A 23,013-nucleotide genomic window follows, 5' to 3' on the forward strand; every position below is an offset into this window, starting at 1 on the left:
TGCTCTCCACTGCCAGTGGTGAATAAAGTCATGTACTTTGAAACTTGTGTGAAATGCACTTTTTCAGGGCATGTGTTCTTAGGAATTGCAACTAGCCCATGGAAGTTTGTACCTCCACATTCCCCATCCCTGTGCTAGCAGCCCCTTGGGAGACAAATCCTACATCATCCCATGTCTCCTGTGATGGAGCTTGGGCTGGATGAGGTCTCCTGACAGCAGCAGATATCCCCTGGGTGTGCCCATTTCCTACACAGGCTGCTCCACCTTCATCTAACAGAATCAAAACACATTCCAGGAAGAAACCACAAGCTCCTGGGAAGGAAGGCTGGAAGCAAGATGCCACATCTGCAACAATTCCTCCAGCTCGCTGCCTGCATCCAAAGCTGCTCTTGGGGAAAGTGGGACAGGACCAGGCTGCCATGCTGGCTCTGAGGAGCTGCAGAACTCAGCATTTTAGTTCAGAGACACCTCCCACATTCTCCCACATTTGGTTTATTAATAAGTCAATGAGACTTATTTACAGAATATATTGGTGACACCAGAGTTCCCAAATCTCCCAACACCCTCTGATCAGCAGGGCTTTTATACCTTGCATGCTATAAATACAGCATCTTAAAAATTAAATAACAAGAAACCCTTGAAAATTTTAGTGTGCTGGAAAAAGATATTTCAAGAACAGCCATCGAGTCCCAGCTTTATGGATGCTGTTAAGAAAACAGTTCTCATTCCTTTAAGGTTTTTTTTCCTTTTTTTCCATCAGCATTTCTGTCGCCCTCCTTTCGCCTGGGACAAAGTACCAAAGTGGATTTGCCAGCACAATGCACACCCATCCCTCAGCTTGGCTGTTCTCCTTAGGCACAAACAGCCTATAATCAAAAAGAAATAATAATCATAATACAAACAGCTGGATTCATATTCCCCTCTGCAGATTGCAAACACATATATCTTCTGTACAAAGAGATGAACTCTGTATTTCTTACAGCTAAATGGTATTTCTGTAAAGAAGGATTGCTCCATGCTGGGCTGATGGGTTCACTTCTCTAGGGTATTATTTTGTGGTAACTCTTCTCTTACCAAACCACCTTTTTTTCCTCCGGATCAGGAGAGGAAAGCACAATAACAACATAAACACAAATATTTCAAACTCAAAGATTTAAGGGTTAAACACAAGACCTATTTGTATTTGTAAGATGAGGAAGTGCTGGCTTGCTACAGTGGCCCTTTCAGTTTATATTAGAAATGCTCAGTGTCTGTTAATACAGTCATGACTTTGCTTCCTGAAATATTCATCCATCCTGCATTGTATGCTCAGTTTGTAAATGACATTTGATTTTTAATTCTGCAAACCATACAAGCAGTGACTCTCACCCTGTTTTCCTCAATAACAAGCAGTGACTTAAAAACAAAAAGCCATCCACACCAATGGATGGCAGCTTGCAGTCATCAGTTCTCATTTCCTCGGTCAGACAGAGCACAGCCAGTCAGGCCACAGCACTAAATCCTGCACAGACCCTTAAAGACAATTAAAGACAAGTCAGCAGCCACTGGGAGTTTAGATAAACTCAGTACAAATGATTTCTTCCTCTTCTGACAGCAAGTTGTCCTTTGATTCAACATGAGGGAAGGTACATGAACAGCCTCTCTCCACAACACAGCTCATGCACCAACCAAATTAATTCTGTTTATTGTCTGAGTTCTGAGATTTTCTCTTCCTCCCTACACCTTATCCCAATTAGCCTTTTCAGTTGTCAGTGTCCTGGATGGCAAATGGAAAACTCAGAATACTGAGGCATCACCAAATGCTCTGCCAGAGCAGCAGCAGGCTGGCTGAAAACCCAAGCTGCTTGTCAGGAATGTTGGTGGTCTTTGCAGCCCCAAAAAGACAAGGCAGCCTGCATGTCCATTCAGATAAACCTGAGCTGGTAAATTAGTGCCAAGGAATCAAGGAACTGATTTTAAAGTGCAACAAAATACTTGAGAGGAGCAGATAAACACGAGCACAAACACTCCCGGGGTGATGTAAACACTGCTACTTTAACTTCGTTTATTTGCCTTCTTTACACAACAACTAAAATACACAACTATCAACAAAGAAACCCCTGACTTTCCAGCTCAACACGTCTCCCTGTCTGTTTACAAGCACTGAATTATTCATGCTGTATAAGAGTATATACAGGAAGAGATTCATGTATGTAGGAAAACAGAGAATGTCAACTCCCAGAGCCTCTGCTTAGAAAACTATGAGGGAGAGTCACAAACTGTTCAAGCATCACAGAATTTCTGTAAAACTTCAGTCTCTAAATTACTTTGATACTTAAAAATTTACCTTATGTTCACAATCTGCTCTAATGCAAATCACATTACTCTGGGCTATAGCTCAATTTCATTTTTCTAAGTGAGGAGTTTTTATTGGCAGTGAAGCCTCTGAGAATGAAACGTGGCCTAATTAGATTGTTCACAGTGCCTTTCCTCCAGGAGCAGCACGTGCCATACCCCACAGCCATGGGGCCTTGGTGTGCTTGCTGTCACTCCAAGGGAAGTTTCACTTACACCCCAGTGGATCAGCTCTGTTCCTGTACACAGAGCATTTTATGGCACATGAGTTCAGCAGTCTTTAATGACAAAAGTACCAAAGGCAAGAGCCCCAGGTCTCTGGGTTTTCCTCACAGAGCTCTGACAATGTTTGTAACTCTAATTCTGCTGCACCTGAGCTGTCAGCAGAACCCCCCTCAGCACTGTGCCAAGAGCTCCAACCAATGCCAAGGGTTTTATGTGGATTTTTGGGGGTGATAGGGAAAAAAACCTGAAGTTGTTTTCTTGGAGGTTGGACTAGATGATCTCCATAGGTCCCTTCCAACTGCTGTTTTCTTGTAATGTATGTCTTAACAAACCCTTGTCACCACTCCAAAACCATCCCACTACAAAGGCTTTTCAACACATCTTCCCTTAAAATTAGTCACCCAACAGTTACCCTCCCACTTTATTCAATTCCCTCTGCTCTGCAGTCAACTGCAACTCAGCAGCACGGTCAGAATGATAAATGCCCCAGAAAAGCACAGAAGAATCCAGGATACAATGCTTAATTTTGTTTGCTCCTTTGCCTGGAGCCACTTCCTCCTCTGACACAATATTTGATATTGGCTCAGAAACCTTGGATTTCTCCAGGCCATTGCAGGGAGGCTCATTCGTGCACAGCCCTGACAGGGAACTGGAGAGAGCAAGTGAGGACTGTAAACAAACCACATCCTGTTTATGACAGTCAGCACAGAAGAGCCATTTCCCTCCTGCTTGGCGCTTCCCAACGTGTCACTTGGCATCTCCTCGCTGTTTTGGAAAGAAAGCTCATTAGAAAATTCATTTACTGCTAAGAAATTCTTGTCCTGGAGGACTGCATTTCAAGTGGGAAGCATCAGGAAGGGATTGCAGCACATCCGGGGGGGCTGGGATGCTGGTGGAAATTGTCAATTTTCCAGGTAAAAAGGAATCAGATGTTTCCAAATGGCTGCATTTCCACATGAAAATAAATGGGTGAGAAGCTGCAGCTCTTCACTGGCTCCTACCAAAGTCTCCATGGCAGATGCTGTGTGCTCCAGAGGCCATTTCCAACTAATGGATCTTTCTAAGATGCATTTTAGTTGTATGACTATTCAATCCTGTCCTTCTCTACTAAAATATAGATGGCATAACACAACTTCACCTCCTACAGAACCGACTATTGTTAGAATGCCCTTCTACAAACCTCAGCAGAAGCCTCTCAGAGAGAGGGGGGGAAAACTCAGCACACATCTTCCTGGTTTCCAAACTATTTTACCCTGGTTTCCAAACTATTTTATCCAAAATGCCCAAGGCTGGATTGAGTTTGGCAGGTAAGAAGTTGGAGTTTTCTCTAACAAACTCTTTTATTCTTTCCATCAGGTAGCACTAGCACAAAGGATGCAGACAATCAAGAATGTGATAATACAGCCCTGAATCACACTGGACCTGGGGGTAGGAGAAAGGAGCAGCAGCCCATAGTCCCAATCAATCACATCAGTCCCTTCTTGTCTAAAGGTGCCTTGAAAGTGGGAAATAATACCAGAAGAATTCTGCAAAAAAGAACTTAAAGCTGACAATACCAGTTTCTGAGATTGCTTTTAAAAAATTGTGAATTTGGGTAAGTTTAGTTTTTTAAACATACCTTAGAAGCAGATCTTTTCTACCAGGGAAGGCTTGACAACTAGCAAGGAGTGAAATTATGACATGGCATTACAGAAATTGAGGCCACAGCCCTGAAGTCAGTGCCAGCCCCACAGGAACAGGATCACCATGGCCATCCCATAGGATGGCAGCACACCAGAGGGGAGGCAGCAAGGCAGAGGCAGCAACTCAAGTGACTCCACAAGGCACTGAACAAGTCATTAGATTCCACAAGGCTTTAAGCAATTCCTCTGAAGTCATCTCTTAATAACATTTTTAAATTATCAGATGGCTGTGTTGAGTCACTACAAGTTTATCATACAGTTCCTGAGCTAATTATTTCACTCTGGCAGAAAGCAGACATGCAAAACAATGCTCTCAGTTTTGGTAAACATTCAATATTCCTTCAGCCTTATAATCATTTATCACATTGAAGTTCTTCGCCACAAATTCCAGAAACATTATGTTTAAATTTAGGGTAAACTGAGGGGTGAGGGCTGTCAGTGAAGCAGCTGAAAAGTTACCATTCTTTAGACCTTACTGACACATCCTTCACAAGGTAATGCACAATATACAAAATAGATTGATTTACAGTCTTTCCAGCTCATCATTAAGCAAAATCCTGGGACTGGAACAATGAAGATCAAAGCCTACATACTATGAGTGCTTACACAAATTAGACCTAATGAGTTTCCATAGGAGGTACCTTAAATCTCCATAAAGCCAGGAAAGAAGAGAGACTCCCAAGTATCACCAACAATACTGGAGAAAATGAAGACTGCAAATCTGGCACTTTGGCAAAAGCAACTTGATAAAAAAAGTGAAATCTGTAGCAGATGTGTCTACAGACACACCACACACACACAAAATTATATCAAAGACTGAGAACAAAAACAGCAGCTGGGTCAGAAGGTGTCAGAGCAGGAGAAATGGTGCAGTTCAGGAGGAAAGGCCAGTCTGGGAGCTGAAGACAGGAATATCAGATGGACAAATGAATGACACGAAGACCCTGTACATCATTAGTACCCATCTCATCTGTGAAATAGTTAAAAATTTGCCACAATACCCAAATACAGCTGCAAACTCAGAACATTCTGTCTGAAGTTATCCTGGGCAGAGAGGAGTCTGTGAAAGAGCAATTAAGTATATTCCAGACTGGGTTCAGCTGCCTGCAGGGAGTCACAGATCCCCCTGCCCCTGTGTCTCTGCAAGTAACAAATCAAGCAAGTGCCTGGCTCTACTCCCACACAGGAAGCAAATCTGTTTACAATCCTGGAATAAATAAATAAATGAAACTCAACACTAGTTAACACCCAAAGTTTTCCTCAGTGCACAGAATAAGGAGCAGAGGAGTGAAATGCCAATTGCAGCAGTCGCACTTCGTTAAAAGAAGAAACCCCGGCAGGGTCTGAGGTCTGTGTGCAGCAGAAATGTGCCAGCAATGCACAAACAAGGCAATATCTGATATAAACAGGCATTTCTCAAAGGCAAGAGGGACACAGGCAGAGCAATAATGTGCATCTGACATGAGAAAGGCTTGACTGAAATTAGTTCCTCACCGTAGAAAAGCTAACTAGCACCAAGCTGTTCCAGGCACTGAACAACAGAAGAACTGGAGACCTGATGTGTCTGTATGAAACACTGTGTATTTAAAGATAGTTACAATCTGGATCTTCAGAAAAAATGTCATTTAATTGTTATGGATGGAGGAATATATTTATATCCACCTCCACTGAGTTCAATTCTGCACTGCATTGATCCAATCCACTCTGGACTTGGTCTGCTAAATGCCAGCTTTTGATGCAGCTGAGCTACTGCAATTGTCCAGGGAATACACAAAGCCATTAAGTACATAGCTCCTGCATTGTTATTTTTACCCAAAAACAGAAACAGGGGTTTAATTTTATACAAGGCCTTCATATCTGGCAAGGAAAGGTATAACCTTTGAAGAGAAAAAAAAAAGGAGAAACACCAAAATGCTCTTTTTATCATAAACAACCTTTGGAATCATTTGGCAAGGAGTCAGTTCTGGACTTCTTCAATCCTGTGAGAGAGATTTAGAAGGAATAAAAATAACCTGAATTAACTATACAGGATTATTGAAATCCAACAATCTCTTGGGAGTTGAGCTTTGGGCTCAGAAGAGGTGCAAACAAACTCAGCCCCAAACACCAGCCTAAGAAAAACTCTCTTACAAAGCCAAAGATACAAAGCAACAACTCTCCAGAGAAGAACAACTGAGTCTGAATTCAGCCAGTGCTACTATTACTATCCATCAGCCTCTCAGCCTAAGGGAGACAGAGAGCAATACAACAAATATGCCAATGTTTACCTAGCATTTGAAGAACTGTATGTTCTTGTGATGCAAAATGAATCTGTACTGCTTGGTCAGCTTATTTAAAATATTTAAACTCTGTCTCAGATGCCTCATTTGTAGAAGAACTTTTGTCAGATATGGGACTTCAACACTCAAAAAAGTTAAACAACTAACAACCAAGCTGTACTTACCAGAGTCCACTCAGCAAGGCTTATCATCCCTCCCTGTTTTCCCCTACTATCTGCTTTTTTATACCTAGTTGTTTGTTACATCTTGAATGAAATTACATTTCAAACTAATTAAGATTATAACTCCTTTGTGGATTTGTTTTGCAACTGAAACAACACAATACCTCTTGTCTCTGATGGACACAGGGTAATAAGGAGCCAAAGAGTAATACAACTACCCCAGAGATAAAATTTAATGTCTTTAGATTTATAACCCAATATTAAGGAAAACTAGTACAGAAGAGGGCCAGCATGCAGCTGTGTGATGTACAGGACCCTCCCTGATTTTTGTGGGACCAGCTCTTTCTCCAGTGAAACTGAAAGGTGATCAAGGCAGGCACAGACAATTACTGACTCCTTTGGTTAAATAGCTTGAGCAAAACACACTCATTCTACTCCCACTTTTCTGAAACAAATTAGATGTGAATAATTGGATGAGGGCAAAGAAAATCCAGCTCAGTAGTGACAGTGCTGTTTGAATGTCCATCTTATAGCACTCCCACTGCAGTGACTCAACAGGGGAACATCTTCACACAAATAGGTCTGCTTTCCAACAAAAAGTCTATTTAATTAGAAAACCTCTCTTCTTAGATCCAAATGAGAAAGGTCTGCACACATGGACCTGAGCATCTTCTGGCAAATAAGGAGCACATCAGCACAGATCACGTTTTACTGGCTGGTTCCCAAGGATTCTGTGTTTGCCCTAGACACCACTTCAAGAAATACATCTTATTGTTTTGGAGATTCATCTAATTTAATTGCTTATTACATTTCACAAATTGCTTTTCTGGGTAGAAGTGATTAATAGATACACTTGTAGGTATCCTCCTCCAGAAGTTTTCCAACAGAACATTTAGAATAAACAGAACAGCACTTCCATGGCTTCCAAAATTACTGCTTCTCCCTCCACTATAAAACAGTAAAAGTTCACTTCAGAGGTAACATCTCCATCTCCAACAGGTGAGCACACATTCAAGAGCTACTGCAAGAGCTCTATAGCCTTTTGCTTTTTTCAACACCAGAACTGGATTTGACATTAACAAAGCCATATATGTTATGGCAATACTTGGCAGCGTTCAGCACATTTTTAAGGGAACAGACTGATTTTTTAAAAGTCAGCAGTGAAAACTGGAGGTTATTTTTGGTTGCTGGCACTTAGCTCAGCTCTAGCTCTTGTCACTTTAGCTCCCCATTCTGCCACACAGAGCAGGTGGATCCCAGTGGCAGAGGCACCAGGGAAAAATCCAGAAACCCTGGGATTGCCTCAAAGAAGTGAAACAAGCACAAGGGATGCCAAAGGGAAGGAGGCCACAGAAGAGGGAATATTTACCAGATATTACAAATGAGCAAGAGGCACTGCAAGATTTTAGTAATTAATTTGAAATCAAACAGTCAATCCCAATCACAGGGGTCTCTGAAGGATCAAACCTTACTTTCTCCAATACCTGAACTTTCCCTCTCTTGCTTCTGTCCATGTATCAAGCCCTTGGTGACATTTCTAATGCTCTTGCTTGGAATAGAAGGCAGATGTCAAACATCCCTGCTGCAACCACAGCTTTGATGTGGTGAAGGAGGCCATGCAGACATGGATGAAATGGCCATTTAGAGCCAAAGAAAATGGAACATTAAAGATATGAGTTAAAGCCAAAGGAATTCAGTTCAAAAATACAGAGTAAATTGAGTCCACCCACTGCAATAGTCTTTGGCAATTTTCTGCTGCAAAGTTCTTTATAATTAGCACAACAGCAAGCATGTTAATCCTCAGAAAAATCAATGGATTCAACTTTGGAAGACACAAAGTGAAATTCTCCATACTGAAATGTCTCTCTTTAGCTCCATAGTCATTAAGAAAAAGAGGGTTTAAGAAAATCAATTATGGTCTTAACCTGCTCAGTCACAGAATGCATGTCAGGAGAAAAATACAAGTCTTTTTAAACAGCTGTTATTGAGCAGGTCCCCTTCCAGGCAGCCCTCTCTGACCATGTTAAATTACCTTATGCACACACACAACATCAGATACTTCTGTAATCCACAAAGCCACCTAACTAGCAAAGCTCAACTTCCTTTGGACTGTGCTTGTACATCTAATTCCTCCCATACAGTAATAAATCAAATGTCCTCCCACATCACCCTCATCAGCCCTACATTGCCCACACTTCCTCTCCCCACACCTTCTCTCTGAATCCTGTTCCTGATGAACGTGTGGGCTACAGAACACACTCACATTCTCCTTGCCACTGTCAAACTAAACAGAGCAAACCAGCTGTCTCTGCATTTGGCTAGAGTGAAAGCCATATCCTTGCTCCTTCCTTTGCACAAAACTCCCTGGCTTTAAAAGACCTGTCCCCCTCTCTGGTGTGACCAAGGTGGCCAGAGGCTGAGTAGGGAGGGCCAGAACATCCAGACTCAAAGCCCAATGTAACTGCTCCAAAAATAAATTTTTCTTCTGTTCTTAGACAAAGAAGCTGGTCTGATACCCTAGGAAAAATCTGCAACAATTCCATCCATTCAATGCAAATACCTCAACATCTCTGCATCTGTTTGTAAAAATGGTATTAAAACTAAAGTCTAGGACAAAAAAGTTCAATTATCCATTCTGAAGAGAAAGGTTAAAATCCCTGTCATCTACAAAGCAATCTGGGGCTAGTGGAAGGTGTCCCTGCCCATGGCAGGGGGTTGGAACAAGATGACCTTTGAGTTCCCTCCCAACCCAAACCTTTCTGGGATTTTATGCTTTACCAAAACTTTGATCTCCTATTATCTGGAAATAAAGGTACTGATCTCAGCGTGACATTCCAAAACCAGATTGAGACTGTCCATGGAAATGAACATGCACCATGTCTTCTCTTCAAAGACACTGACAGATGGATAATCCAGTTAATTAACCAAAGGACAGAAAAGCTTTGCACAGTTAAATGCCCCATTCAAATTCCATCATGATTAACAGCTCAACTGTCAGGGTACCCAATAGCAGAATGTCACTTCCAGCATCTCTTTGGCAGAGGCTTAAAAATCAGATATCTGTGTGGTCCCAGTCAATGGAATGGTTAAATGAGAACCTCACACAAATCCCCCCTGTGTCTGAACTTGTTCACACCCCAAAAACTGATAACAGCCCTGAAAGCAAACCTGATCACAACACTCTTCCTCAATAAGGTATTTGAGAGGAATAGCAGCTGTTTGGCCATGATCAAAGATTTCAATAGAAATCACTCATCTGTGTGGGGTTTTTCCTAAGGAACTAGATTCTTCCAGCTCTCCTGACCAAACTGTGATTATCAACCAATCTGCACCTTGTCATGTAACATCTGGTAAAGATAAGAAACCAGAACTAAGTATTCATCATACACATCTGCAATGTGACTGTCCATGCAAACTCCAGCCCAAGCTGCACATCCTCAGTTCTGAACTCACCATTTCTGCTGGCCCCAAAGTGACCTGACCTCCAGCCAGTACAGCCTCCACCTGCCTACAAAATCTTCCTGCTGCCACATAAGTGTGATGTTCCTCACTGAACAACAGGCTGGAGCTTTCTACTGCCTCTCTAACTACGTCCCTCACCAATGGACTTCATCTTTCCAGAAAAACAGGCAGAAATACATTTATTGCATGTGTAGGTATAAGGATTTTAAGCCAAAGAAAAATGGCATTTGAAGCAGGAAGAGAAAGGAAACAAAGGCAACTTCTTTCTCCTGAGAAGATCACAAATGAAAGGTTACTTCTAGGCAACTCTTCAGCTTAGGCCATTATTTGTCTCTAGCATGGGTTTAATATTTTGGCCTGCAGTGCACTAAATTATGCTTTTTCTTCTTCTAGTTCTACCCAAGTCCAGTACAAAAGCAGAACTTCATGAGCCAAGCCAGGCAGGGCTCCTTCAGAATTGCATGCAGATGCCCATTTTAAAAGAACATTGAAATGCCACAAACATTCATCAGCTGAAAATTACTGAACATCCTTCTCATTAAAAAGAGCTCCCAAACAAAAGGAGAACTGAAAACTTGGCCCAGTAAATACTCCTTGCCTTCCCCCCCATACCTACAGCACATATCCATCCATAATTAACTTGGTCTAAACACTCTCATTCATTTCTAACTTTCCAATATTTAACTAAACTACTTAATTTTCAATTGTCAACCCACCTAAATAACTTTGCCAGCAGCACAGCTCATCTCTTTCATAATTATAAGAGATATGAAGAGTCTCCTTTCATCTTCCAGTGAACATGTATTTAGCTGGTTTCCAAATACCTGCTGCAATTTGTTATCCAGGGCTGCTTCTTGCCCCTGGCAGTCTCCCTTCTGTAATTCACTGACATTTTAAGAATCCAACAATGTCCTGTTCAGTGGTAGCACAGAACTTATTTTAAGATGTTTAACTTGTTTCCAATGAAAGTGGTTCTTCAGCCTTTCAAACTACTGCTACATATCAGCAGAGTTTTTTTGAACCACTGAACATAAGAAAATTTAAAATCTTCTCTTCATTTGGATGTACAGCCAGAATATCCTTCCAGTGGGCTCCTTACTAACAACGGCTTAAAATTCTAGAATACACACTCCATTTATTAAGTAGCTTAAATGATCTACAGCCTTTTGAGGCTGGGTGAACTATTATTGCTCAGTCAGAACTTGTTCTGCCTTCCATTTCCAATCACCTTCAAGCTTAAATTTCACTCAACACTCTCATTTCCAGTTTTAATATGGCCAAATCAAGGGAGCATATGGATGTAGTAGTATTAATAAAAATGGAGACACTCTCCTCTAATGGTGTGATCAACTAATCAAAGCAAAACTCGTAAAGCCAACATAATGAAACATTATAACAGCATTATAAAAGACAACAACCCATCTTTCAGCATTTGACAGCACTGAGGAAAACTAACAACTAATAACACATCACACCAAAAAAAGAAAACATGTTTTCATTGAAAAAGAGTTTATGGCTCCTGGTCAGTGTCTTTCTCCTGTCAACACATTGAGTGGTTTGTTGGCTATTAACTCTCCTGTGTGTTCACCCTTAATGCTGTATTTCTTATCTTACAAACCCTATTGACATAAAATCTCTCTCCACTTTGTACTGAGCCTGTCTTCCACTTCTGCCCTATTAACTCATGTCAATACAGCAAAGGGAGCAAAAGAAAGCAGCAAAGTCAATAGCCATCCATCACATTTTTGTGCAGCTGCTGCAGTGAGGAGGAACACAGGACAAAGGAAGTTGCTGCACAGGTCAGAAATTCATCTGCCCAATTAATATGGAGCACTCTGAATATTCAGAGCAAAGATCACATGCCGAAGCAGAAGCTGTTCTATCTCCACTGTGCTTTTGCAAATAAAAGCCTCTCACAAGACATGCTGTCCTTGTTTTAAGGAAATCACAAGCTGTGGTGGGATTTGCTAGATAGTCCCACTTCCTTCCTATGCTTTTTCTGCCCTTTTTGCAACTGCATTTCTCCGACTAAATCACAAGGTACCTCTGGGAATAAAGGAAGGCATCATCAGTGAACACTTAACTGGACAGGATGATCTCTTTTCTCTGCCAATCCCTGCACCAGTAGGAACACTAGAGAACTGAATTCAGAACAAAGAAGAAAGCATTTATCAGACAGAATAGCAGAGATTAAAGCATTTCTTCCTCTGATTGAATGACCACAGTATCACATTCCCTCTGCTCCTGCTGCTGCAGAGGAAGTGATTGAGCTCTGGCACAGGGGCCTTGCTGAGTGAGGAAGGGGGCAAATCCTCTCACCAGAATTTTAATTTCTTGCTCCTGGAACCAGGAAATCATTACCCAGTGCAGGAGAGAAATGAATGCTGCATCACGTCCAGTGGTGTCCCTGCTGGCAATCTCTATGTGAGAGAGTTTCTTTCAAAGAGCCTGGATCAGGTATTGCAGACCTTTAAGTTACATGGGACCCATGAAGGGCTGAAAGAACTGAGAGACAAAAAGAAAGAAATGAAAAATAGAAAAAAAATGAAATTGTGAACACAATTTAAAGACAGATGGAAAGAACCCAAGTGAAATCTGTGATTTCCACTGTGGAGCAGTAAAACACATTAACTCATCTTGCCAAAATACTTGCTGCAAAAGCTATTATTTTAGTACCTTTTACACACTCCTGGGCTGCACTCAATTGAGGTCTCTCAATTTCCAAACCTCATTTCTCCTTTCCAGTGGACAATGTGGGGGTGCCAGGAAGAGAAAAAGGTAAGACTCCAAATGCTGGATTGATTCCCACATGAAGAGCCTCATGCCTCAGTTACTTATAAGCAGTGCTATTAGAAAAGAAAGGTCTTATAAAATGTGGCTTAGGCCCTGCTACTCAAGCTAAGTTAGCAGTAGCTTGTAGGTTCCCATGCAAAACAACCTTGGGAATGAACAGTCAGTTAACACAACAATCTATCCTGGTAAGAAAAGTAGGTCTGCACCTGCATAAACAATAGATCTGTCCCATGAGAATCCACAGAGGAAAAATGTAAACACCTGAGTCTCAGCACATACACAAAATAGCCTTAAAGCAATGAATGAGGGAGCAAGAAAACTACTAGCCAGAGTTACACACAAGGTCTGTGAAAACTGTATAAAATAAGTTATGTTAATAAAGAATGGGCTTTTTCCTAGATAAAAAAAAACCTGAGTCCCAACTAATTATTATTCCAACATACCTTCTCTCCAATTCATGCTGTTCTGTGCTGAGCAGAGCCCACCTTGCAAAGGGACGGGCCAGAGGCACAGCTTTCTAATTTTCTTTTTGATTTCTTTTTTTCTTGCTGTAAAAATCAAGAAGCAGTGGGAAAGTAATGCAGATTTAAAAAAAAAGAAAAAGTGAGCTATCCAGATATTTGTTTGAATGCAGACAAAGCTGAATGAGTGATGAGATACCTGTTTTGAACACTGTAAAATAAATCTGTGCTGGCTCCCAGAATCATTCAATGAATGCTATAAAGGAATTATTAAAATAAATGTATTTAATGTGGTTCTGTGCCCAAGTTTTCTGACCATTAGATCATTTGCACAAACAAAAAGCAGACTGATTTATCACAGCCATTACTGCCAGCCTGTAAAGTGGTTCAAGTTTACATTAAGGTTTCTGGTTAGTGGGCAGAGGACTCCAACGTGCCAACTGTGCCTCAATGGACACTGTGTTCCAACCCATTCTGCTTTTGTGACATCTTAGACATACAGGTCTAATAATTCTGATGGATTATGGGGCTTTTTGTATGGCTCTTTTAAGTGAAAGCAGAAAACAAATTGTCCCTGTTGTTATATGGTAAAGGATCCCAGCAAGTGTGCTCAGCCTCTGACTCCTCTGTGGCTCCCAGGCTGTGCTGGATGTGAAGGCTGGTGTAAAGCAGCTGCTGAGATACAAGTTCAGGATGTGGGAACTGAAGCTGTCACTTAGAGAAACCATCATAAACATTTTACAGGAACATTTACCAACTGTTAAGCCATGATGAAATCAGAACAGACAAAACCACAGGCATCAGTTCTCAAACAGTTTTAATGTCAAAAGGTATTAAATGAAGCTGTGACCCATGTGGAGATCAGACACCAGCCCTGCCACTCTCTGAAGGAAGTTTCAAAGCCAAATGCTCAACAGTTAAGAAATGTCAAACACATCCATGGAACCATCCCCCAGTAACTCCCTACCATCCCACGCTATTTTAGCTTTTAATGCAGCAGGAGTAATTAACCTCCTGCAAGCAGATGTATGAAATCATAAAGACTTATGGGTTGCAGGTAGAATAATTGCAATTAACAGATAAACTAGAGCTGCTCCTCAGCAGTCAGCTAGGAAGTTTCCCAGCTACACCATACTGTACTCACTTATATTAAATATATATATATATATGTACAGCTATACAGTGTACAGAACTTGCTGAACCTTTTTATGAAAAAGAAAGAAACAGCCTCCCTCCTCTCCTCACATTTGGATCAATGCCTCAAAGCATAAACCAGCTCCTCAGATGAAAGGGAAAGGAGGAAATTTTTAACAATGAAATTCATTCTCAGCTGTGACAGGCTGGGGCTTTTCATTTCTGCACTGGCTTCACAAAGCAGATGATCCTGGAGTTGCAGTTTAAGCCTCTCAGTGACTTGCAAGCATCCTCCCTAAGCTAAATGCATCACTGCAGTGGACACTACCACTCGTTTCTTAATTTTTATGACCTACTATATTAAAACCAGTTTAAATGTAATAAAGTCTGCAACATTTACAGCTACAAAATATGGGAGGGCCATAAAATTAGCCAAGCATAAAAGTAAGGGAGTCTTAAGCATCCTCTGCTCACTTTCCAATGACAATATACACAGAATTGGCATGGACTACAAAATCAAAAGGAATTTGAATTCAAATTAGAATTCTAACAACCTTTCTCCTGCCTGCTAGGGGCTCAAGGGACATTAACACACACAGCCTCACTCTTCTGCATTGTTTCCTCAGGTTTTCATTCTCACTTTCTAAAATTTGTTTATCAAAGTGGTGATCTGAAATATTGATGATTTACTCTCCTACATGGCTTTGCTCAGCTGCAGCTGGTTTGGCAGTAATGACACACTTTTTTTCTTCACACTCCACCCCTTTTCTGCAGAAGCTGGAGTCTAAAAATGTAGTTTTTAGAATCACAGAATATCCTGAGCTGGAAACAACTGGCAAGGATCCTTGAGTCCAACTCCTGGCATTGCACAGAAAACAATCCCACCCTGTGCATCCTCAGGAGTGTTGACCAAACATTCCTGGAGCTCTGGCAGCCTTGGGGCTGTGACCATTCCCTAGGGAGCCTGTTCAGTGCCCCAGCACCCTCTGGGGTTAGAACCTTTTCCTGATCTCCACCCTAAAGCTCCCTTGACACAGCTCCAGCCACTCCCTGGAACTGTCCCTGTGCTGCTCAGGAGGAGCTGCAGCCCTGATGAGTCTCCCCTCAGTCTCCTCTTCTCCAGCTGAATAAATCAAGAGACCTCAGCCACTCCTTGCATGGCTTCTCCTCCAGACCTTTCACCATCTTCACAGGTTGCTCTCTATTTTTTCCTCACTAAATACCTTTAAAATGTGTAAGGCAAACCAGTAAATCCACACCAAAGCAAAATTCTCAGTGTCATAACAAATCCCTGGTGCAGTGCCAAAACAAAGCTGTTCTCACAACTCTTCCTGTCTGTCATTCCAACAGTGCAAGCATGGACTTTAGGCAGCATCTCTGCATAGTGGTCTACTCCAGGCCCATGGAATCTTGCCAGCTTCTTCTCTTCCTTAGGAGGGTTCCCACTGTTTTCTTAATAGGATTCTGATTGATGAATGGGATACAAAAGTGACTGAAGCAAAACAAAATTTACCTCCTTTCCCTCATGTTTATATTTGAAAGAATTCAAAGAAATCTGTTTGGAGCATAGGCAAAAGCTTTAGGATTTGCAAGTGACATGAATTGCTCTTTGAGAAAGTCCTGCACAAGCAGTGACAAAGACATGCTCTGGTAAACTCTGTCACAAGGTTTGTTAAGTCCCACCAGCCCGAGGACAGATTGTGCTGACTTGCTTAACATTACACACAAGTCCTGGGTCAAAATCAGAGCCCAGAACAAAATTGTTTCCAAAGGTCCACTGAGTTTTGAATGTTTCTGCAGTGCTGTCTTACAGAGGTCTCTCAATTTCCATCCAGCCTCTCCCTCATCCTCTTTAGCTGAAGCAGCTCAAAGACATTAAAAAGCACCACATCACTGACCACAAGCAGTAACACATATCCTTGTGCACACCTGGGGAGAACATAAATAACATTTACAGTACTTCAGAGAGGCCCCAGCCTAGGTCAGGTGTAAAAACACAGCAGACACACATTGCTTACACCATCAGCCTCCTTCTAAGAAAAGCATTTTTACAATTCCTGGTTCATCTTTGCTGCAGGACATCTGTTGGTCCCAAATTTTCTGCACTTCAGCTGCCCTCCACATAAGCCTGTCCTGACACAGTGATGAGTACTCAGTGGCATAAATCCCAGTATGGGAATATGTACATGGCTCTGTATTGGTAACAATCAGCCAAGTCTCATAGATTTTATATGTCCAGTTCCTCCCATGTTTCAAGAATGTGCTTCAATATCTTACAGATGAGCCAGTGATGGTGGTCTACTTCTTTGAAGTCAGGTACCCTAGAGAAGGAACTTATTCTATAAAAGTGCTGTGAAAAAACATGAATTAAAAATTAGCTTGACTGATCAAACATGCTACCATCTACACCGAGTCCTTGGCTTGATTCACTTCTTTAAGGACAAGAGGAACTTCTCCAAAGTCTGTACACATCAACAAAAGATGCCACTCACTTTATTTTTAAAACATCAAAACAAATGAAGTCAGAGGCTGTCTGACCAGGACTGCTGGGTTGGCAAGGAGAACACAGAAACTTCTGTCAGCCTCAATGACAGCTACATTATCCACGGGAGCTGCAACAAATCTGCTCTCTCTTGCTCAGTTCTCATTCAGGAATTAGACAACCACCTCCAGAGGATTGGAAAGGAGAAACTACTAAAACTTCATCCAGTCTCACTCTCCTGTGTACAGTTCAAGACCTTCAGCATTCATTCAGGGAAGATATGAAGTATTTATTTCAACACAATATTAAAAAATCAAAATTAAAAGCTTGCAAAAACTGAGGAATTTCTGCCTTATATGTGGCTCATATGTTTGAAACAAGGCCCATAGTTCATCATTCGTAAGTTTGCCACTGAGCCAAAAATTTCTCAAGGGAGTCTGAATGAATTTCTGACTCCTCTGTCTTCAAGTATTAATGAATGCTTCTGTAAGATCAAGAATGCCCCCCATCCTTGTTTATACACTGAGCCCTCACCTTCAAGCAGCAGCTTGGAGGGATGACACAGCCTGGGTGCTCATCTTCTCCACCAGGAAAAGCTCTCCCTGCAGTTCAGAACAAGCCTGTTATGAAGTCCTTCTGAGAAAGGGCACATTCTACAGACAGCAGACCTGCATTCTGCTTTGAGGAGACAACTGGAATGCATTTTCCCTCTGCATAAAGGCATTTCCTTGGAGGCATCAGCAATCCATGTAAATAAAAGGTTTCCAAAAGGTCACTGGCAATAAAAAATGTAATTAGCTTAAAAACAACAAGTATTTTTAGGCACTACTCTGCCCCAGGTTATCTTACTGTTACTTAGGGTTTTATAATCACAGTTATTATCAGCATTTTTCCCAGCTTTTGGAAGTAATCAGGAAAGAAAAACCTGACAAATACACTGTTAAAAGACATCTTGTCACTCTCAAATAGGAGAGCTAGAGACTTACCACCCATGGCTGTGCACAAACTGCACATCATGATTCAAGGTAACACAGCAGCAGGTGCACTTATATTAACAGGACACAATTAAAAATAAATAAACAAGTTAATTACGCTGCTGTTAAGTCCAAAATTGACAACAGATTTTGCCATGAGCACCAACATCCCACTCAGTATCTGCAGCTGGCCTTTCCCAGAGTCAGCAGAGCCCACAGCACTCACAGCAGGGCTCAGGGAACAGTGACTGATCCTAGAAAGTGCTTGGACAAACAAAGCAAAACTCATTCTGCAGTCACTGCATTGGCAGTTCAGACTTGCTGTTGCACCCGACTGCCCAGAGGAGATAAGTCAAACAATATAGCAAAATTATTTTATTGACAGTTTAGAAAACAGTATTTTTGGCTAATATAAAATTGAAGTCCTAGTCCCTTAACTGCAAGGCTGACACTCCAGTGCTGAGTCAGTGAAGCACAGAATTTACTGGGACATGGCTCCATAAAAACATGACATACTCTATTTGCTTTTTATAAGGAGAAAGTTCATTCTGCTGATGGTTTGTCTTCTCCAGGTACCCAAACCCTGCTATCAGAATAAATAGGACAGTCTCTTCTTCATGGGTGCTAACAGCCCTTCCATCTCCTCTGCTTCCTGTCCCACGTGTGCCCACCACCTCCTCTCTCAAATTGTCCAACTGATGAATCAAGTTAAACTCAGAGCAATTGTTCTCAGCCTGCATTTAGCTGGAAGGCTTTTCCCTCTCCATCAGATGTCAGTGTTGGCTGTGTGCCCACACGTGTGTCTGTCTGCTAATCCTATCACTGGGGCTAATAAAAGGTATCAGTGCTCCTCACAAACCTGGCTCTGCTGAGTCTTCTGTGAATCATCAAAATGCACTCTGACTCCAACAAGCTCCGATTCTCACACCAGAGCAAGATTTGTAGAATGAAAAGCAAGGTTTAAGACCCAGATGAGCAAGTTCAACTCAGTAAATTGGGAGTGTGACACAGCCAGACAAGCTGTGCTGCAATTCTGTCCCTGGTGGCACAGGATTCAACAGGAGGGGATGGGAGCAGCCCTGCTCCACACTCCCAGCTACCACAGAAAGAGCTACAAAGTGATTTCAGTCCTGCTCTTTAAGTAGATAAAGATGCATCAACATAAATGATGCTTTTGGTTTTAAAAGGTCAATTAATGTATTGTCTCGTTAATTTTTACCTCTAATGCAAGATGCACAAAGAGGGACTTTTTCATTAGGATAATCCATGGAAAATGTGATGTTTTGTCAGTAGAGACCCATTAAAAAAAAATAAAACCTCACAGCTTTTTTTAAAGCATACACTCTATGTTATTAGTTGTAGATGCTTTGGACTCTATGTACTGCAACTGCCATAGGCTAGATCTGATAATCTCTTATTTGTACAGTCAGAAAGGGACACATTTTGGTTTATTTCCATAAATATTTCAAAAGCTTTCTCTGGCTGCGAAACAGAGAGCCTCTTCAGTAGTTATTCTAGTCATAAGAATTTGATTGTTGTTGCTTGAATAAAAGGAAAGCTTGGGGGATTTGTTGTGGGGGTTTTGATGGGATCTTTTTTGTGTGTTTTTTGTTACTGATTTCCATCTCTTAACAGTGAGAACATATTTCTAAAGTTATTAATATGGACATTGTTTTAAATATTGAAAATATGCAAAAATAGCCCATACATAAAATATGACAAGGAAATTACATTTTGCTGGAACACTGTTCTAAACTCTAACAGGGCACCGTGCCCCAGCTTGCTTTCTGACCACCCATCCAGCCCCAACAGGCCCTCTGAATGTCACATCCCACCACAGGTTAAGAGAAAGACAAAACAAAAGCCACGAGCAACAAAATAACTGGACCAGCAGGATGCATCCCTTCTGAAGCCAACACTTTCTACTTCCTAAGGAGGGACACATTTCTTCAACAGAATGACTGCACTGAGAAATTGTCAGCATTTCTTCTGAACAAGGGCATGCCTAAAAACACACCAAATACTGTTTCAAAGAGAGACAGAGAGAGGAACCAACTATAAACACATTTCCCTTCTGTGATGCCCATGCAAGAACTAAGCAATTGGTCTGACTTCAGGAATTTAAATATCAACAAATTTTATTTTTTAATAAATTTCCTTCAACAAGAAATCTTGTGGACAAGGCTGGAGAAATGAGCACCAGCAAGGCACGAAGATGTCCAAGATCTTTCCAATATCTAACATAAGACTTCATCAGCACCATTTTCTAAGAAGGCCTTGCCTTTACTCCTCCAAACCAACTTCTTCCTTAACCAGATGTCTCAAATGTATCTGATGCTTCACCAAAAGCTGCACCAGAGCTGCAGCAAAAGGTACAGCAGGGCCAGGAAGATGCCCTGAGGGTTGGGGCACCTCTCCTACAAGGACAGGCTCAGAGAGCTGGAGAAGAGGAGGCTCTGGGGAGACCTTTTTGTTGCCCTCAGGTGCCTAAAGGGGCTTATAAAAAGGAGGGACAAGGACCTTTTATATGGGTAGTGAGTGATAAGACCTGGGGCAACAGTTTTAAACTGACAGAGGGCAGGTTTAGATCAAATGTTAGGAAGAAATTCTTTGCTCAGAGGGTGGTAAAGCACTGGGACAGGCTGCCCAGAGAGGCCGTGGATGTCTCATCCCTGGAGGTATTCAAGGCCAGGTTGGATGGGACCCTGAGCAACCTGGGATAGTGAGTGGCATCCCTGCCCATGGGAGTGGGTTGGAAATGTGATTTTTAAGGTCCCTTCCAACCCAAACCATTCTGTGATTCTGTGATTCAAGCTCTCCACAGGAAGAGTTTCTGAAACAGGCATATTCACATCAAGATGTTCTACAGCTTCTTCTCTTTCCTTTCACTTGTAACATTTTTTAGCTAATTGGCTCCAGAATTTATAATGCTGGTGACAGCAGCCTGGCTGTGCAAGGCAGAGGAGGTGGGGGAGGAGGGGAGGGAAGGCAGAGCAGCTGCCAAGGCTGCCGGCACCATCTCCTGTTCTCAGGCAGTTACTGCAAAGCCTCAGCCCCAGCCCGGGATGCTGATGCTCAGCCAGGCAGCTCAGGGTATCTTATGCTTAGAAATATCACAAGACAACTTAGGAGGTTTTATGCAGACTCCAGAAAAAGCAGGAATCCAAATATGAAGCGCAGCTAAAACCACCGAATTTTGAAAAGGAGCAAATTAAGCAGCCAAGGAGGGGGGGAATGCAATTACAGCAGAAAAAAACTGTGTTTCACCATTAGCATTGCACAATAAGAAGGTTTGTCAGGCACCGGTTTAGCCTCCACATGTTCACATCCATCAGCATTTCCATGATAAATCCTAATTTTCGCCATTGTTGATCACATTGAACTAAAACTTGGTATGCAAGTTTTTAGCACAGATGCTCAAATAAATTATGCACATTAGTCATTTAACTTTCAGAGCAGCAAGAGAAAGCTGCTTTTTGGGAGGGGGGTTGACTGCAATTTATGACAAGTTGATTTTTTTTGCCTTACACAGCTAAAAAAGACAAGCTCACTTCTTGAATAAACTTTCCAAGCAGTATGTCTTTTGTATAGATGATAAAACTTTGACAGTAGGAGAATATTTATGAGTAATTAAAAATGCCTTCCCACCAGCAGCAGTGATATACCTTCAGTATTTTGCTCTATACATTCACAGGTGCATACAAGCAGCCACAAAGAATATTAAACACATAATGAAAATACCAATAACAGCAGCCTGAAGGCAGCAGGCAGTAGAGAGGATGTGATCCAGATGAGAAATTGTTCAAGAAGCAGTTAGTTATGGAGCTGAACAAAGTGTACATGCAGATATGATCAACTGATTGAGACATCCCAGGCCAGACAATCTATTTTTCAGGCATAACCATATTCTGTGCAGTATTTGAACTGACACCACTTTACAGCAGGTTAAAAAATCCTACAGAATTCACATTTACCTTGGTAAAATGTCTCAGAGTATTCTGGCTGTCCTCATCAATCTGCTCAAAATAAACAATATCAACAGTACCATAAAGTACTTTAGAAAAATCCATAGTCTGTTTCAAAGCTCCTGTTATTACAGCAACTACAGTAGGTGTTCAAATAAATGAGTACAAAAAGACAGAAAATTCATTCTGCATTCTGCCACCAATCTCCCTCTGGCTTCCCATGACTGCTCAGGAAAGCTGTATTGCAGTTCCAGCATTACAAATTAAGAGACAAAACTGTTAAACACAGCCTTGTTTGACTGTTGATGCCTTCCCATGAAACAGTCCAGGAGCCACAGTCACTACAGCCATTTTAAAATACTGTATGGGAAGAAACAGATGTGTGTTTGGGGGAGAAAGGAACAAAAAATTGTTTAAACACATGGGTAGATAGGAATTGATGTTTATTTGCCTTAAAAACAGTCATGTGCAGAGAGGATGGAAACAAACAGTGATGCTTGTTTCCATTCATGAGGTGACAAACTCGTGTCACTGGATATAGTGACTCAGCACCCAGGAAAGCATTCCAGAAACTGAGTCCAGACTTCCTGGGCTCCAATCATCTTCCTCATTTATGGAACCACCCTGGTGACTTCAACACTGATTCCAAATTTATTACCAAACTGATAGGCCCCATTCTTTCCAACTCACATCCAATTTTTCAAGGCATACTGCCATGTTGCAGAGGAAATAAAAGACAAATTCTAACAACTGGAAATCTTAAAGCACTACAATTCCCAGAGCTCTACACAAAGCTTGGCAGCAGACTGAATATATAGTTTTACATAATACTACTGGTTTCAAAGTAGAATATTTCTGTACTGCTGCCTACTGCACAGCTGAGATTACAATTCCTGCCTTTGTGTTCATATCACAAATATAACATGGATGTGGGGCACTCTGCCCATCAGCCTCCTGTAAATCATTAATTTGATCATAGCATCCCCCTGCTAAGAAGGTAAGAGTAAGAATAATGATAACAGATAATAAGTTTTGACTTCTAATTACTTCAATATCTAAAT

General features: G+C 41.5%; 1 protein-coding gene across 4 annotated transcripts in view; it reads right to left on the reverse strand.

Moving 5' to 3' along the window:
- MAD1L1 (mitotic arrest deficient 1 like 1) overlaps positions 1-23,013 on the reverse strand; it is a 349,051-nt gene that overhangs the window by 284,221 nt on the left and 41,817 nt on the right. Inside the window, exon 1 of one of the 4 annotated variants that reach the window (XM_059861650.1) lies at positions 5,243-5,262. The exons of 2 other annotated variants lie outside the window; for them this stretch is intronic. The gene's annotated coding sequence lies outside the window, so the exon portion shown is untranslated. Of the gene's footprint in view, positions 1-4,177; positions 4,197-5,242; positions 5,263-23,013 lie in introns of those variants that run through there. One more of the 4 variants, XM_059861648.1, reaches the window with a different exon arrangement.

The sequence above is a fragment of the Haemorhous mexicanus genome, chromosome 17 (assembly GCF_027477595.1).
Source record: "Haemorhous mexicanus isolate bHaeMex1 chromosome 17, bHaeMex1.pri, whole genome shotgun sequence".
In the NCBI taxonomy this organism is placed as follows: Eukaryota; Metazoa; Chordata; class Aves; order Passeriformes; family Fringillidae; genus Haemorhous; species Haemorhous mexicanus.